This window comes from Salvelinus alpinus, chromosome 12, assembly GCF_045679555.1.
Source record: "Salvelinus alpinus chromosome 12, SLU_Salpinus.1, whole genome shotgun sequence".
NCBI classification, from domain to species: Eukaryota; Metazoa; Chordata; class Actinopteri; order Salmoniformes; family Salmonidae; genus Salvelinus; species Salvelinus alpinus.
In genome coordinates, this window is record NC_092097.1 from 46038827 (window position 1) to 46054497 (window position 15671).

The following is a 15671-nucleotide window of genomic DNA, read 5'->3' on the forward strand; positions in this document are numbered from 1 at the left end:
TTCAGTCATATCATTTAAAACCTTCATGGCTGCTGTAATTGTGCTATGCTTCTTCCTGAAGCCCGATTGAAAACTATTGTAGCTGTTCACTAACAAGGGTTTCAAGTATTTTCGCCAGGGGGGTGACAGCTTTGAAATCAGCCTATAATTATTTAAAAGAGTTGGATCTCCCCCTTTTAAAAGTGGTAGGACAAATTCTGATTTCCAGATACTTTGAATGGGTTAGATTGAACAGAAATGTAAGTGCTATGAAATCAGCTGCCAGTTTTAAAAAGCAGGGATCAAGATGATCAGGACCGGCAGACTTTCTCTGATCTAAGGATTTCAGGGCTTCATGTACCCCCTGCACTGAGAATGGCAAAAATATAAAAGTTTGACCAGCTCTCACTGGTTCATCCTGAATCAAACAGCCTACCAGATGATATAAAGTGCTCATTGAAACAATTCAGCATTCAACAAGTCCTTCAATACACATGATGGTAATGCATTAACATTACTATTACCAGGCATAGACTTAATAGCCTTCCACAACTTTCTAGGGTCATTCAGGTTATCAGTGGTAACAGACATAAAATATTCAGACTTGGCCTTCCTGAGAAGAAAATAACACTTGTTTCTCTAGCTGCCTAAAAAGAAGCCAATCAGCATCAGAACATGATTTCCTTGCTTTAGCCCAGGCTAGATTACGTTTGTGAATAATACAAGACAGCTCAGAAGAAAACCATGGATTATCCCGCCCTTTAACCTTGAACCTGCGGAATGGGGCATGTTTGTTTATTATTTGGAAATAAACATCATGAAAGAATTTCCAGGCAGTTTCCAGATCAGGAATGAACTCAATCTTGCTCCAGTCAAAATAAAACAAATCATGAAAGAAAGCCTGCTCATTAAAACTCTTCACATTTCTCTTACGAATAACAGTGAGAGTGAGTGGATGTGAGTTCAGATCCGTGCTAGATAATGAAGTTCTCTCTCTCTCTCTCTCTCTCTCTCTCTCTCTCTCTCTCTCTCTCTCTCTCTCTCTCTCTCTCTCTCTCTCTCTCTCTCTCTCTCTCTCTCTCTCTCTCTCTCTCTCGCTCTCGCTCTCGCTCTCGCTCTCGCTCTCTCTCTCGCTCTGTCTGTCTCTCTCTCACACACACACACACACACACATACACACTCTTTCTCATGTTTTCTCTTCCTCTCCGCGTAGCTTCTGGCTCGGGTGCTACATTGACAAAAGTTACAGCACTGATACAGCTGAGCAACTGTGTGAGTCTGAGAGAGAGAGAGAGAGAGAGAGAGAGAGAGAGAGAGAGAGAGAGAGAGAGAGAGAGAGAGAGAGAGAGAGAGAGAGAGAGAGAGAGAGAGAGAGAGAGAGAGAGAGAGAGAGAGAGAGAGAGAGAGAGAACTTCATTATCTAGCACAGATCTGGACTCACATCCACTCACTCCCCCCTGTCCCGGGTTCGGCTATGAGATTGACCTGCTGACTGTGTTGGACCTAGCCCTGAATGACCAAACCTAATTCTGGTAAGCCAAAATACTTTTACTGTTACAGTATGTTTCAGGTTTGCTACTACTTGTGTTTCTCATGGGTTTATCTATGTTATTAAAGATGGGCTGACAAGATAATCAGATGTCACTTTACTTAAACTTGACTTACACTGTACTTAACTTGACATGCTCAAGTTCATAGAGTAAGGACATTGGGTGACAAGTTTGCAGATGAGGAGACGTGTTGTTGTTGTGTTTATTTAAGCTGGTAAAGTTAGGCTTTATTGATTCATCATCGTTGTCATCTTGTTTGTTTGATTCAAGCTCCCCGAATTCTGACATCACCAGCAAATGTTCATGTGCCTCTCGTTGTGAGCATTCTGACATCACCAGCAAATGTTGATGTGCCTCTCGTTGTGAGCATTCTGACATCACCAGCAAATGTTGATGTGCCTCTCGTTGTGAGCATTCTGACATCACCAGCAAATGTTGATGTGCCTCTCGTTGTGCGCATTCTGACATCACCAGCAAATGTGGATGTGCCTCTCGTTGTGCGCATTCTGACATCACCAACAAAGGTTCATGTGCCTCTCGTTGTGAGCATTCTGACATCACCAGCAAATGTTCATGTGCCTCTCGATGTGAGCATTCTGACATCACCAGTAAATGTTCATGTGCCTCTCGTTGTGAGCATTCTGACATCACCAGCAAATGTTCATGTGCCTCTCGATGTGAGCATTCTGACATCACCAACAAATGTTCATGTGCCTCTCGTTGTGCGCATTCTGACATCACCAGCAAATGTTCATGTGCCTCTCGTTGTGAGCATTCTGACATCACCAGCAAATGTTCATGTGCCTCTCGATGTGCGCATTCTGACATCACCAACAAATGTTCATGTGCCTCTCGATGTGAGCATTCTGACATCACCAACAAATGTTCATGTGCCTCTCGTTGTGAGCATTCTGACATCACCAGCAAATGTTCATGTGCCTCTCGATGTGAGCATTCTGACATCACCAGCAAATGTTCATGTGCCTCTCGTTGTGAGCATTCTGACATCACCAGCAAATGTTCATGTGCCTCTCGTTGTGCGCATTCTGACATCACCAGCAAATGTTCATGTGCCTCTCGATGTGCGCATTCTGGTGCATGAATGGCTTTGGCTTGGTTTTTCCTCTCTTTGCATTTCTTCCCACACTTGTGTTGTGGTTAGTGCTAAATAATACCACACAACATATACAAAAAACTCAAAGGTGTTCAGAGGAAAAGATCATCATTGTTTTTCCTTCCTTTTTCCGACTTGGCACAGGGAGAGGGGAGAAAATTGGAAACAGACCCACCCACCCCTGGGAGTGAGTCCGCTCAGAACTAGGAAACATAAAACACCAGTGTCAGGGAGTGTGTGTGTGTGTGTTAGAGAGAGAGAGAAACAGAAAGAGTGAGACACACAGGAAAAAAAGAGAGTACACAGGGTAAGGGGGATTTTCCTAATGGTCCGATTTGTTTTGATAACTCTGATGTGCTCCTTTGCCCCATACGTTAGTAAAGCTTGCAGAGTGAGAGGGGAGAGAGCGATAGCTAGGGGCATTGAGAGTGAATTGGGCTGCTTTCATAATCCGGCCAATGTCTTTCCATGTGTCTCATAGCCCTGATCACTGCCCTACAGGTCCCTAAACAGGGAAAATTAACACATCAACTAAATGTGCTTGCAATTTGTCCATATCATTTCCCCTCTCACCCTCTTCCTGTATATTGGCACACGTCTTCTTGTTCCTTTAAAAAACAATCTTTATGACAGCCATATCACAATTTGAAATTGTAACAGTAATGACACAAAACAGTAATGAAACCAAAGTTTTCTTAGTTGTATAGCTACAAAAGCTGTCCTAGTTGAATAAGTTGAACATTTGTGTACTTTACAACTGATAGTAATTATGGTGTGGGCCAAACTTCAGGTAACAAAACAAAAGTTGAAAATATAAATTAATCTTAAACGGGATAAAACGCCATCAAAAATACATAAATAGAGTGCAGAGCATTCCCGGCTCTTGATTTGTTTTTCCCCCCTTGATTTTACAGTGCACCATACATAAATCATTTTTGATAAAAACACATGACTGAATGATTGGCTTAGCCTTTTGCTCGCTCTCTCGCCCAAAACACAAAAGTTCCTCTGTATTTTTACACTTCCCAGGACTACTCCATATATAGACCTATTTCTTTGTGGTTTGTTGAGCTCCTAAATCAGAGCTTTATGTCCTTTTTGACAATAATGGTCCATAATGATGACATTCACAGGTTATTTTGCTCTGACTTGGAGGTGACAAACTCAAATTACAGTCCAAGGAGTTGTCGTTGGTTTGAACTCAGACCTGGAGAGTTGAAAGCTCTTTGTATAGAGGTTTGGACTGATGTCATCTAAACCAGAATACGGCAGAGCAGCCAGAAAACATTAACTGGACTCAAGAAGACAGAAAAATTCATATTGTAGATGTGCACCATTTGATACATCAAAAAAATAAATATTGGTCACATACACATATTTAGCAGATGTTATTGCAGGTGTAGCGAAATGCTTGTGATGCTCACTTCTCACTGATGAAGCTATACGAGTCATACAGTAGATTAGAATGTATCGCATATAACAAACCAATGCAGTACTTCCATAACAGAAATGGTCTCTCATTCCAGATCAAGTGTTCCAGAGTTACAGAAAACAGCATACACTCATGAAACGGTGATGTTTCACAAATGTCCTCGGTACATAGTTATGAAAAGTAAAAATGGATAACGTTCGGTATTAACGACTATGATTGCACTCAGGTTCACCATGTGTTATGCTTCTTGGACCTATGGTATGAGTTCTCAGAATATATAATTCATTTAAATTCAATCAAATCAAATCAATAACATTTTAGTGGAACAAAAACTCTCCCTGTGAAATGCCAGACTTGGCAATCGGCCTCCATTTTAATGACATATGGCCGGTGTTTCTGTCCCAGTGATAAATCGTCCAAAATTTTAATCTGTGGAGGTCAAGATGTCAAAAGGTCACTGTCAGCCAGAAGTAGCCTACTGAGACATAACTATCTGGGACAATAGTTGACTCTCAGTCTTAGTATAGCAGTGACCTGGACCACAGGTCAAATTCAGAGAGGGAAGTGGGGGCATTACGGGTCTGATGGATCATTAATAATATTACAAATGTGAATGTCAATACCGTAACAATGTGTGAATGTCAATACCGTAACAATGTGTGAATGTCGATACCGTAACAATGTGTGAATGTCGATACCGTAACAATGTGTGAATGTCAATACCGTAACAATGTGTGAATGTCAATACCGTAACAATGCTAACAGCAAGAAAAAGTGAGGTAAAATTCCTCATTGAAAATGTAAAATGACAAGACGGCTCTTGTTTCTTCGTTTGGCTCTATATTCCATGTTTGAATTTGAAATGATACAATGACTATGAGGTTAAAGTTCAGACTGTCAGCTTGAATCGGGGGAACTGTTTAGAAATTACAGCACTTTTTGTATGTAGTCCCCCCATTTTAGGGGAGCAAAAAAATCTGGACGAATTCACTTAATGTGTATTAAAGTAGTAAATAGCTAAGTATTTGGCCCCATATTCATAGCATGCAATGACTACATCAAGCGTGTGACTACAAATTTGTTGCATACATTTGCTGTTTCTTTTGGTTGTATTTTAGATTATTTTGTGCCCAATAGAAATGTATGGTAATTAATATCTTGTGTTATCTGAGTCACTTTTACTGGAAATAAGAATAGAATATGTTTCTAAACACTTAATATGGATGCTACCATGATTATGGATAGTCCTGAAAGAATCGTGAATAATGATGAGTGATAAAGTTACAGACACAGAAATATCATACCCCCAAGACATGCTAACCTCTCACCATTACAATAACAAGGGAGATTAGCATTTTATATCATACCCCCAAGACATGCTAACCTCTCACCATTACAATAACAAGGGAGATTAGCATTTTATATCATACCCCCAAGACATGCTAACCTCTCACCATTACAATAACAGGGGAGGTTAGCATTTTATATCATACCCCCAAGACATGCTAACCTCTCACGATTAAAATAACAGGGGAGGTTAGCATTTTATATCATAACCCCAAGACATGCTAACCTCTCACCATTACAATAACAGGGGAGGTTAGCATTTTATATCATACCCCCAAGACATGCTAACCTCTCACCATTACAATAACAGGGGAGGTTAGCATTTTATATCATACCCCCATGACATGCTAACCTCTCACCATTATTACAATAACAGGGAAGGTTAGCATTTTGGGGGGGTATAATATTTGTGTGTCTCAACTCTTTAATTGGGGGGGAGGCTGTTACAGGGTGTAGAGGTTTAGTTGGGGGGGTTGTTACAGGGTGTAGAGGTTTAGTTAGGGGTTGTTACAGGGTGTAGAGGTTTAGTTGGGGGGGTTGTTACAGGGTGTAGAGGTTTAGTTGGGGGGGTTGTTACATGGTGTAGAGGTTTAGTTGGGTGGGTTGTTACAGGGTGTAGAGGTTTAGTTAGGGGGGTTGTTACAGGGTGTAGAGGTTTAGTTGGGGGGGTTGTTACATGGTGTAGAGGTTTAGTTGGGTGGGTTGTTACAGGGTGTAGAGGTTTAGTTGCGTGGGTTGTTACAAGGTTTAGAGTTTTAGTTGGGGGGTTGTTACAGGGTGTAGAGGTTTAGTTATGGGGGGTTGTTACAGGGTGTAGAGTTTTAGTTGGGGGGGTTGTTACAGGGTGTAGAGGTTTAGTTGGGGGGGTTGTTACAGGGTGTAGAGGTTTAGTTAGGGGGGTTGTTACAGGGTGTAGAGGTTTAGTTGGGGGGGTTGTTACATGGTGTAGAGGTTTAGTTGGGTGGGTTGTTACAGGGTGTAGAGGTTTAGTTGCGTGGGTTGTTACAAGGTTTAGAGTTTTAGTTGGGGGGTTGTTACAGGGTGTAGAGGTTTAGTTATGGGGGGTTGTTACAGGGTGTAGAAGTTTAGTTAGGGGGGTTGTTACAGGGTGTAGAGGTTTAGTTGGGGGGGTTGTTACAGGGTGTAGAAGTTTAGTTAGGGGGGTTGTTACAGGGTGTAGAGGTTTAGTTGGGGGGGTTGTTACAGGGTGTAGAAGTTTAGTTAGGGGGGTTGTTACAGGGTGTAGAGGTTTAGTTGGGGGGGTTGTTACAGGGTGTAGAGATTTAGTTAGGGGGTTTGTTACAGGGTGTAGAGGTTTAGTTGGGGGGGGGGGGGTTGTTACAGGGTGTAGAGGTTTAGTTAGGGGGTTTGTTACAGGGTGTAGAGGTTTAGTTAGGGGGGTTGTTACAGGGTGTAGAGGTTTAGTTGGGGGGGTTGTTACATGGTGTAGAGGTTTAGTTGGGGGGGTTGTTACAGGATGTAGAGTTTTAGTTAGGGGGGTTGTTACAGGGTGTAGAGGTTTAGTTAGGGGTTGTTACAGGGTGTAGAGGTTTAGTTAGGGGGGTTGTTACAGGGTGTAGAGGTTTAGTTGGGGGGGTTGTTACAGGGTGTAGAGGTTTAGTTAGGGGGGTTGTTACAGGGTGTAGAGGTTTAGTTGGGGGGTTGTTACAGGGTGTAGAGGTTTAGTTGGGGGGTTGTTACAGGGTGTAGAGTTTTAGTTGGGGGGGTTGTTACATGGTGTAGAGGTTTAGTTAGGGGGGTTGTTACAGGATGTAGAGGTTTAGTTAGGGGGGTTGTTACAGGGTGTAGAGGTTTAGTTGGGGGGGTTGTTACAGGGTGTAGAGGTTTAGTTGGGGGGGGGTTGTTACAGGGTGTAGAGGTTTAGTTAGGGGTTGTTACAGGATGTAGAGGTTTAGTTGGGGGGGGTTGTTACAGGGTGTAGAGGTTTAGTTGGGGGGGGTTACATGGTGTAGAGGTTTAGTTAGGGGGGTTGTTACAGGGTGTAGAGGTTTAGTTGGGGGGGGTTACATGGTGTAGAGGTTTAGTTGGGGGGGTTGTTACAGGATGTAGAGGTTTAGTTAGGGGGGTTGTTACAGGGTGTAGAGGTTTAGTTAGGGGGGGGGGTTGTTACAGGGTGTAGAGGTTTAGTTAGGGGGGTTGTTACAGGGTGTAGAGGTTTAGTTAGGGGGGGTTGTTACAGGGTGTAGAGGTTTAGTTAGGGGGGTTGTTACAGGGTGTAGAGGTTTAGTTAGGGGTTGTTACAGGGTGTAGAGGTTTAGTTGGGGGGGTTGTTACAGGGTGTAGAGGTTTAGTTGGGGGGGTTGTTACAGGGTGTAGAGGTTTAGTTGGGGGGTTTGTTACAGGGTGTAGAGGTTTAGTTGGGGGGTTTGTTACAGGGTGTAGAGGTTTAGTTGGGGGGGTTGTTACAGGGTGTAGAGGTTTAGTTGGGGGGTTTGTTACAGGGTGTAGAGGTTTAGTTGGGGGGGTTGTTACAGGGTGTAGAGGTTTAGTTGGGGGGGTTGTTACAGGGTGTAGAGGTTTAGTTGGGGGGGGTTGTTACAGGGTGTAGAGGTTTAGTTGGGGGGGTTGTTACATGGTGTAGAGGTTTAGTTGGGGGGTTGTTACAGGGTGTAGAGGTTTAGTTAGGGGGGTTGTTACAGGGTGTAGAGGTTTAGTTGGGGGGGTTGTTACATGGTGTAGAGGTTTAGTTAGGGGGGGTGTTACAGGGTGTAGAGGTTAGTTGAGGGGGTTGTTACAGGGTGTAGAGGTTTAGTTGGGGGGGTTGTTACATGGTGTAGAGGTTTAGTTAGGGGTTGTTACATGGTGTAGAGGTTTAGTTGGGGGGGTTGTTACATGGTGTAGAGGTTTAGTTGGGGGGGTTGTTACAGGGTGTAGAGGTTTAGTTGGGGGGGTTGTTACAGGGTGTAGAGGTTTAGTTGGGGGGGTTGTTACATGGTGTAGAGGTTTAGTTAGGGGTTGTTACATGGTGTAGAGGTTTAGTTAGGGGTTGTTACAGGGTGTAGAGGTTTAGTTGGGGGGGTTGTTACAGGGTGTAGAGGTTTAGTTGGGGGGGTTGTTACATGGTGTAGAGGTTTAGTTAGGGGTTGTTCCATGTGTAGAGGTTTAGTTAGGGGGGTTGTTACAGGGTGTAGAGGTTTAGTTAGGGGGGTTGTTACAGGGTGTAGAGGTTTAGTTAGGGGGGTTGTTACAGGGTGTAGAGGTTTAGTTGGGGGGGTTGTTACAGGGTGTAGAGGTTTAGTTAGGGGGGTTGTTACAGGGTGTAGATGTTTAGTTGGGGGGATTGTTACATGGTGTAGAGGTTTAGTTAGGGGGGTTGTTACAGGGTGTAGAGGTTTAGTTAGGGGTTGTTACAGGGTGTAGAGGTTTAGTTGGGGGGGTTGTTACAGGATGTAGAGGTTTAGTTAGGGGGGTTGTTACAGGGTGTAGAGGTTTAGTTGGGGGGGTTGTTACAGGATGTAGAGGTTTAGTTAGGGGGGTTGTTACACGGTGTAGAGGTTTAGTTAGGGGTTGTTACAGGGTGTAGAGGTTTAGTTGGGGCGGTTGTTACAGGATGTAGAGGTTTAGTTAGGGGGGTTGTTACAGGGTGTAGAGGTTTAGTTGGGGGGGTTGTTACAGGATGTAGAGGTTTAGTTAGGGGGGGTTGTTACAGGGTGTAGAGGTTTAGTTGGGGGGGTTGTTACAGGGTGTAGAGGTTTAGTTAGGGGGTTTGTTACAGGGTGTAGGGGTTTAGTTGGGGGGGTTGTTACAGGATGTAGAGGTTTAGTTAGGGGTTGTTACAGGGTGTAGAGGTTTAGTTGGGGGGGTTGTTACAGGGTGTAGAGGTTTAGTTGGGGGGGTTGTTACAGGGTGTAGAGGTTTAGTTGGGGGGGTTGTTACAGGGTGTAGAGGTTTAGTTGGGGGGGTTGTTACAGGGTGTAGAGGTTTAGTTGGGGGTTGTTACATGGTGTAGAGGTTTAGTTGGGGGGGTTGTTACATGGTGTAGAGGTTTAGTTGGGGGGGTTGTTACAGGGTGTAGAGGTTTAGTTGGGGGTTGTTACAGGGTGTAGAGGTTTAGTTAGGGGTTGTTACATGGTGTAGAGGTTTAGTTAGGGGGGTTGTTACAGGGTGTAGAAGTTTAGTTAGGGGTTGTTACAGGGTGTAGAGGTTTAGTTGGGGGGTTGTTACAGGGTGTAGAGGTTTAGTTGGGGGGGTTGTTACATGGTGTAGAAGTTTAGTTATGGGGGGTTGTTACAGGGTGTAGAGGTTTAGTTGGGGGGTTGTTACAGGGTGTAGAGGTTTAGTTAGGGGTTGTTACAGGGTGTAGAGGTTTAGTTGGGGGGGTTGTTACAGGGTGTAGAGATTTAGTTAGGGGGTTTGTTACAGGGTGTAGAGGTTTAGTTGGGGGGGGGGGGTTGTTACAGGGTGTAGAGGTTTAGTTAGGGGGTTTGTTACAGGGTGTAGAGGTTTAGTTAGGGGGGTTGTTACAGGGTGTAGAGGTTTAGTTGGGGGGGTTGTTACATGGTGTAGAGGTTTAGTTGGGGGGGTTGTTACAGGATGTAGAGTTTTAGTTAGGGGGGTTGTTACAGGGTGTAGAGGTTTAGTTAGGGGTTGTTACAGGGTGTAGAGGTTTAGTTAGGGGGGTTGTTACAGGGTGTAGAGGTTTAGTTGGGGGGGTTGTTACAGGGTGTAGAGGTTTAGTTAGGGGGGTTGTTACAGGGTGTAGAGGTTTAGTTGGGGGGTTGTTACAGGGTGTAGAGGTTTAGTTGGGGGGTTGTTACAGGGTGTAGAGTTTTAGTTGGGGGGGTTGTTACATGGTGTAGAGGTTTAGTTAGGGGGGTTGTTACAGGATGTAGAGGTTTAGTTAGGGGGGTTGTTACAGGGTGTAGAGGTTTAGTTGGGGGGGTTGTTACAGGGTGTAGAGGTTTAGTTGGGGGGGGGTTGTTACAGGGTGTAGAGGTTTAGTTAGGGGTTGTTACAGGATGTAGAGGTTTAGTTGGGGGGGGTTGTTACAGGGTGTAGAGGTTTAGTTGGGGGGGGTTACATGGTGTAGAGGTTTAGTTAGGGGGGTTGTTACAGGGTGTAGAGGTTTAGTTGGGGGGGGTTACATGGTGTAGAGGTTTAGTTGGGGGGGTTGTTACAGGATGTAGAGGTTTAGTTAGGGGGGTTGTTACAGGGTGTAGAGGTTTAGTTAGGGGGGGGGGGTTGTTACAGGGTGTAGAGGTTTAGTTAGGGGGGTTGTTACAGGGTGTAGAGGTTTAGTTAGGGGGGGTTGTTACAGGGTGTAGAGGTTTAGTTAGGGGGGTTGTTACAGGGTGTAGAGGTTTAGTTAGGGGTTGTTACAGGGTGTAGAGGTTTAGTTGGGGGGGTTGTTACAGGGTGTAGAGGTTTAGTTGGGGGGGTTGTTACAGGGTGTAGAGGTTTAGTTGGGGGGTTTGTTACAGGGTGTAGAGGTTTAGTTGGGGGGTTTGTTACAGGGTGTAGAGGTTTAGTTGGGGGGGTTGTTACAGGGTGTAGAGGTTTAGTTGGGGGGTTTGTTACAGGGTGTAGAGGTTTAGTTGGGGGGGTTGTTACAGGGTGTAGAGGTTTAGTTGGGGGGGTTGTTACAGGGTGTAGAGGTTTAGTTGGGGGGGGTTGTTACAGGGTGTAGAGGTTTAGTTGGGGGGGTTGTTACATGGTGTAGAGGTTTAGTTGGGGGGTTGTTACAGGGTGTAGAGGTTTAGTTAGGGGGGTTGTTACAGGGTGTAGAGGTTTAGTTGGGGGGGTTGTTACATGGTGTAGAGGTTTAGTTAGGGGGGGTGTTACAGGGTGTAGAGGTTAGTTGAGGGGGTTGTTACAGGGTGTAGAGGTTTAGTTGGGGGGGTTGTTACATGGTGTAGAGGTTTAGTTAGGGGTTGTTACATGGTGTAGAGGTTTAGTTGGGGGGGTTGTTACATGGTGTAGAGGTTTAGTTGGGGGGGTTGTTACAGGGTGTAGAGGTTTAGTTGGGGGGGTTGTTACAGGGTGTAGAGGTTTAGTTGGGGGGGTTGTTACATGGTGTAGAGGTTTAGTTAGGGGTTGTTACATGGTGTAGAGGTTTAGTTAGGGGTTGTTACAGGGTGTAGAGGTTTAGTTGGGGGGGTTGTTACAGGGTGTAGAGGTTTAGTTGGGGGGGTTGTTACATGGTGTAGAGGTTTAGTTAGGGGTTGTTCCATGTGTAGAGGTTTAGTTAGGGGGGTTGTTACAGGGTGTAGAGGTTTAGTTAGGGGGGTTGTTACAGGGTGTAGAGGTTTAGTTAGGGGGGTTGTTACAGGGTGTAGAGGTTTAGTTGGGGGGGTTGTTACAGGGTGTAGAGGTTTAGTTAGGGGGGTTGTTACAGGGTGTAGATGTTTAGTTGGGGGGGTTGTTACATGGTGTAGAGGTTTAGTTAGGGGGGTTGTTACAGGGTGTAGAGGTTTAGTTAGGGGTTGTTACAGGGTGTAGAGGTTTAGTTGGGGGGGTTGTTACAGGATGTAGAGGTTTAGTTAGGGGGGTTGTTACAGGGTGTAGAGGTTTAGTTGGGGGGGTTGTTACAGGATGTAGAGGTTTAGTTAGGGGGGTTGTTACACGGTGTAGAGGTTTAGTTAGGGGTTGTTACAGGGTGTAGAGGTTTAGTTGGGGCGGTTGTTACAGGATGTAGAGGTTTAGTTAGGGGGGTTGTTACAGGGTGTAGAGGTTTAGTTGGGGGGGTTGTTACAGGATGTAGAGGTTTAGTTAGGGGGGGTTGTTACAGGGTGTAGAGGTTTAGTTGGGGGGGTTGTTACAGGGTGTAGAGGTTTAGTTAGGGGGTTTGTTACAGGGTGTAGGGGTTTAGTTGGGGGGGTTGTTACAGGATGTAGAGGTTTAGTTAGGGGTTGTTACAGGGTGTAGAGGTTTAGTTGGGGGGGTTGTTACAGGGTGTAGAGGTTTAGTTGGGGGGGTTGTTACAGGGTGTAGAGGTTTAGTTGGGGGGGTTGTTACAGGGTGTAGAGGTTTAGTTGGGGGGGTTGTTACAGGGTGTAGAGGTTTAGTTGGGGGTTGTTACATGGTGTAGAGGTTTAGTTGGGGGGGTTGTTACATGGTGTAGAGGTTTAGTTGGGGGGGTTGTTACAGGGTGTAGAGGTTTAGTTGGGGGTTGTTACAGGGTGTAGAGGTTTAGTTAGGGGTTGTTACATGGTGTAGAGGTTTAGTTAGGGGGGTTGTTACAGGGTGTAGAAGTTTAGTTAGGGGTTGTTACAGGGTGTAGAGGTTTAGTTGGGGGGTTGTTACAGGGTGTAGAGGTTTAGTTGGGGGGGTTGTTACATGGTGTAGAAGTTTAGTTATGGGGGGTTGTTACAGGGTGTAGAGGTTTAGTTGGGGGGTTGTTACAGGGTGTAGAGGTTTAGTTAGGGGTTGTTACAGGGTGTAGAGGTTTAGTTGGGGGGTTGTTACAGGGTGTAGAGGTTTAGTTGGGGGGGGTTGTTACAGGGTGTAGAGGTTTAGTTATGGGGGGTTGTTACAGGGTGTAGAAGTTTAGTTAGGGGGGTTGTTACAGGGTGTAGAGGTTTAGTTGGGGGGGGGGGGGGTTGTTACAGGGTGTAGAGGTTTAGTTGGGGGGTTGTTACAGGATGTAGAGGTTTAGTTAGGGGGGTTGTTACAGGGTGTAGAGGTTTAGTTAGGGGGGTTGTTACAGGATGTCGAGGTTTAGTTGGGGGGGGTTGTTACAGGGTGTAGAGGTTTAGTTGGGGGGGTTGTTACAGGGTGTAGAGGTTTAGTTGGGGGGGTTGTTACAGGGTGTAGAGGTTTAGTTGGGGGGGGTTGTTACAGGGTGTAGAGGTTTAGTTGGGGGGGGTTGTTACAGGGTGTAGAGGTTTAGTTGGGGGGGGGGGGTTGTTACAGGGTGTAGAGGTTTAGTTGGGGGGGGATTGTTACAGGGTGTAGAGGTTTAGTTGGGGGGGGGGGGTTGTTACAGGGTGTAGAGGTTTAGTTGGGGGGGTTGTTACAGGGTGTAGAGGTTTAGTTGGGGGGGTTGTTACAGGGTGTAGAGGTTTAGTTAGGGGGGTTGTTACAGGGTGTAGAGGTTTAGTTGGGGGGGAGTTGTTACAGGGTGTAGAGGTTTAGTTATGGGGGGTTGTTACAGGGTGTAGAAGTTTAGTTAGGGGGGTTGTTACAGGGTGTAGAGGTTTAGTTGGGGGGGGGGGGGGGTTGTTACAGGGTGTAGAGGTTTAGTTAGGGGGGTTGTTACAGGTGTAGAGGTTTAGTTGGGGGGGGGGGTTGTTACAGGGTGTAGAGGTTTAGTTGGGGGGTTGTTACAGGATGTAGAGGTTTAGTTAGGGGGGTTGTTACAGGGTGTAGAGGTTTAGTTAGGGGGGTTGTTACATGGTGTAGAGGTTTAGTTGGGGGGTTGTTACAGGGTGTAGAGGTTTAGTTAGGGGGGTTGTTACAGGGTGTAGAGGTTTAGTTAGGGGGGTTGTTACAGGGTGTAGAGGTTTAGTTGGGGGGTTGTTACATGGTGTAGAGGTTTAGTTAGGGGGGTTGTTACAGGGTGTAGAGGTTTAGTTGGGGGGGGGGTTGTTACATGGTGTAGAGGTTTAGTTAGGGGGGTTGTTACAGGGTGTAGAGGTTTAGTTGGGGGGGGGGTTGTTACAGGGTGTAGAGGTTTAGTTGGGGGGTTGTTACAGGATGTAGAGGTTTAGTTAGGGGGGTTGTTACAGGGTGTAGAGGTTTAGTTAGGGGGGTTGTTACAGGGTGTAGAGGTTTAGTTGGGGGGTTGTTACAGGATGTAGAGGTTTAGTTAGGGGGGTTGTTACAGGGTGTAGAGGTTTAGTTAGGGGGGTTGTTACAGGATGTAGAGGTTTAGTTAGGGGGGGGGGGTTGTTACAGGGTGTAGAGGTTTAGTTGGGGGGGTTGTTACAGGGTGTAGAGGTTTAGTTGGGGGGGTTGTTACAGGGTGTAGAGGTTTAGTTGGGGGGGGGGGTTGTTACAGGGTGTAGAGGTTTAGTTAGGGGTTGTTACAGGGTGTAGAGGTTTAGTTGGGGGGGTTGTTACAGGGTGTAGAGGTTTAGTTGGGGGGGGTTGTTACAGGGTGTAGAGGTTTAGTTGGGGGGGGGGTTGTTACAGGGTGTAGAGGTTTAGTTGGGGGGGGGGGGTTGTTACAGGGTGTAGAGGTTTAGTTGGGGGGGGGGGGGGTTGTTACAGGGTGTAGAGGTTTAGTTGGGGGGGTTGTTACAGGGTGTAGAGGTTTAGTTGGGGGGGTTGTTACAGGGTGTAGAGGTTTAGTTGGGGGGGTTGTTACAGGGTGTAGAGGTTTAGTTGGGGGGGGGGGGTTGTTACAGGATGTAGAGGTTTAGTTAAGGGGGTTGTTACAGGGTGTAGAGGTTTAGTTGGGGGGGTTGTTACAGGGTGTAGAGGTTTAGTTGGGGGGGTTGTTACATGGTGTAGAGGTTTAGTTGGGGGGGGGGATTGTTACAGGGTGTAGAGGTTTAGTTGGGGGGGGGGGGGGGGTTGTTACAGGGTGTAGAGGTTTAGTTGGGGGGGTTGTTACAGGGTGTAGAGGTTTAGTTGGGGGGGTTGTTACAGGGTGTAGAGGTTTAGTTGGGGGGGTTGTTACAGGGTGTAGAGGTTTAGTTGGGGGGGTTGTTACATGGTGTAGAGGTTTAGTTGGGGGGGGGGTTGTTACAGGGTGTAGAGGTTTAGTTAGGGGGGTTGTTACAGGGTGTAGAGGTTTAGTTGGGGGGGTTGTTACAGGGTGTAGAGGTTTAGTTGGGGGGGTTGTTACATGGTGTAGAGGTTTAGTTGGGGGGGTTGTTACAGGGTGTAGAGGTTTAGTTGGGGGGGTTGTTACAGGGTGTAGAGGTTTAGTTGGGGGGGTTGTTACAGGGTGTAGAGGTTTAGTTGGGGGGGTTGTTACATGGTGTAGAGGTTTAGTTGGGGGGGTTGTTACAGGGTGTAGAGGTTTAGTTGGGGGGGTTGTTACAGGGTGTAGAGGTTTAGTTGGGGGGGTTGTTACAGGGTGTAGAGGTTTAGTTGGGGGGGTTGTTACAGGGTGTAGAGGTTTAGTTGGGGGGGTTGTTACAGGGTGTAGAGGTTTAGTTGGGGGGGTTGTTACAGGGTGTAGAGGTTTAGTTAGGGGGGTTGTTACAGGGTGTAGAGGTTTAGTTGGGGGGTTTGTTACAGGGTGTAGAGGTTTAGTTATGGGGGGTTGTTACAGGGTGTAGAGGTTTAGTTAGGGGGTTGTTACAGGGTGTAGAGGTTTAGTTGGGGGGGTTGTTACAGG

The 15671-nt window shown here is 46.1% G+C and overlaps 1 protein-coding gene across 1 annotated transcript in view; it reads left to right on the plus strand.

Moving 5' to 3' along the window:
- The first annotated feature begins 1339 nt into the window (after nucleotides 1–1339).
- LOC139536233 (histone deacetylase 7-like) overlaps nucleotides 1340–15671 on the plus strand; it is an 88642-nt gene continuing 74310 nt past the window's right edge. Inside the window, exon 1 of the mRNA XM_071336570.1 lies at nucleotides 1340–1511. The gene's annotated coding sequence lies outside the window, so the exon portion shown is untranslated. The remainder of the gene's footprint in view (nucleotides 1512–15671) is intronic.